A 2,689-nucleotide genomic window follows, 5' to 3' on the forward strand; every position below is an offset into this window, starting at 1 on the left:
TTTAATAAGGACAAGTAGGAGATTTTCTTTTTTAGTGTGATGAGAACAAGAAGGTATCATTAAAATACACTGGACTCTACGTATTTGAAAATCATCAGAGACTTTTTTCAACAGCTTTATTGAGATATAATTTACATACCATATACCTTATCCTTCATCTATTTAAGTGTACAAGTAATTTTAACATTTTACAATTAAATTTAGTGTTTACGAAGTTGCACATTATTTCCATCAGCCTAAATAGAAACATCACGCTACATCCACTCATTTCCACTTCAGCCCCTCACAACCACTAATCTATTTTCTGCTTGTATAGATTTGCCTTTTCTGAACCTTTTGTATAAACGGAATCATTTGATATACGTTCTGTGTCTAGCTTCTTGCACTTAGCATAATGTTTCCAGGTAGTATCCTGGCTGAAGAGTATTCTGCTGTATGAATACAGCACATTTTGTTTATCTACTTTTTTTTTCTTGTCCATCTACCCGATGGACTTTTGAGTTGTTTCTATTTTTGGTGATTGTAAATAATGCTGCTATGACCATTTGCATACAAGTCTTTGTGTGGAAAACTGTTTTCATTTCTCCTGGGTAAATATGTAGGGCTGGATTTGCTGGATCATATAGTAAGTCTATGTTTAACTTTTTAAAAAACTGTCAAACTGTTTTCCAAAGTGGCTGTACCATTTTATATTCCCAGCAACGTATGAGGATTCCAATTTCTCCACATCCTCACCAACACTGATATTGTTTTTTTTATTCTGGGTATTTTTGGTGAGAAACGGTATCTTATGGTTTTGACTTTTACCTAATGACTAAAGATGATGGGTGTCTTTTCATGTATTTATTGGTCATTTGTATATCTACTTTGGAGAAATAGCTATTCAAATCCTTTTCCAGTGAAAAAATATTTTATTTTTTAGAGCAGTTTTAGGTTCACAGCAAAACTGAATGCAAAATACAGAGTTCCCATATACCCTCCCCCACACACACACCAGTAACACACACATTCACAGCCTCCCCCACTACCAAGAGCCCCCACCAGAGTGGTACGTTTGTTACAACCAATGAACCTACGCTGACATCATTGTCAACCAAAGTCCATAGTTCACATTACGGTTCACTCTGTGGGTTTGGACAAATGTATAATGACATGTATCCATCATTGCAGTATCGTATAGGATGGTCTCACTGCCCTAAAACCCTGCATTGCACCTATTCAACTCAGCCTCTGGTCACCAATGATCTCTCCATTTGCCTTCTTCCAGTATGTCATATAGCTAGAATCACACACTATGTACCCTTTTCAGACTGGCTTCTTTCACTTGGTTATATCCATTTACGTTTCCTTCATGTCTTAAGGGCTTGATAGCTCATTTCTTTCTAGCACTGAAGAGTATCTCATTGTACGTACCACAGTTTATTCATTCACCCGCTAATAGACTTCTTGGTTGCTTCCAAGTTCTGGCAATTACTAACATAAACATCTATGTGCAGATTCTCTGTGGACATAATTTCAATTCATTTGGGTAATACCAAGCAGTGTGACGGCTGGATCATATGTTAAGAATGTTTAGTTCTGTAAGAAACTGACAAACTGTCTTCCAAAGCGGCCATATGATTTCACATTCTCACCAACAACAGTGATTGAGAATTCCTGCTACTTCACATCCTCATCAGCATTTGGTGTCACCTTTGCTCATTTTTAATTGAGCTATTTGTCTTTTTATTATTGAGTTGTAAGAACCTTATACATATTCCAGATACAAGTCCTTTATGAAATATATGATCTGCAAATATTTTCTCCCAGTTTGTGGGTTGTTTTAGAGGCCCCCCTTTTTTTTAATGAAAAGGAGGATTAAACACTCAATTCATGATAGTGGTTACTCCTGGAGAGGCAGGAGCATGCACCAGGTTAGAATTACACAAGTAGATATCGTATAAGTGCCATCAGAGGTAGAGCGCAGTCTCTGGAGCCAGCTACCTGGATCTCAAACCAATGCTGTCAAAGCAACTCAGTCTGTGTCTCAGTTTTCGCTGCTGTAAAGTGGGCATAACAGCACTTACCTCACAGGTGTGTTGTGAGGCTTAAACAAGGTAATGTGCCTTCAGAGCTTAAAACAGTGGTTACGAGGTACATAGCATGCTTTATAGAAACCTTAATTGTATTGCCATTTCTTAAGTTGGGTACCAGGGTTCAAAAGTTTCCATTTTATTATCATGCTTTATCATTTACATATGTTACATGCTTTCTTTTGTATAACTCATTTACATGTACAAATGCGTTTTAAAAGGTAATAAAGGGAGAATAAAATCTCAAATTTAAAACCTTTAAGATGGGAAAGACTGGGCTAGACACAGGGCCATACTCCATGCTAGCCCCAGACTCAGAGCTCAGCTCAGCCCTGGCCCCTGCTCCTTCCCCAACACTCACAAGCTACCTGTCAACTGCACTTTCAGAAAAGACCCTGAACCCCAGGCAGGAGTCAGTGGAGCGGGGAGAACCTAACAGAGCAAGTGATCTAGACTCTGCACCACCTCAGTTTCCTCACCTGGTGAATGGGGATGCTCACAATACCTACCTGATCTATCAGATAACGTAAGACTAGGTAACTCTAGCTAGGGTACCGCCTGTCATGTTGTTGTTATTTTTCCTTCACACTTGTAAGCTGCCCTCATGTTCAGAGATA

This window comes from Pteropus alecto, unplaced genomic scaffold (genome assembly GCF_000325575.1).
Source record: "Pteropus alecto unplaced genomic scaffold, ASM32557v1 scaffold157, whole genome shotgun sequence".
In the NCBI taxonomy this organism is placed as follows: domain Eukaryota; kingdom Metazoa; phylum Chordata; class Mammalia; order Chiroptera; family Pteropodidae; genus Pteropus; species Pteropus alecto.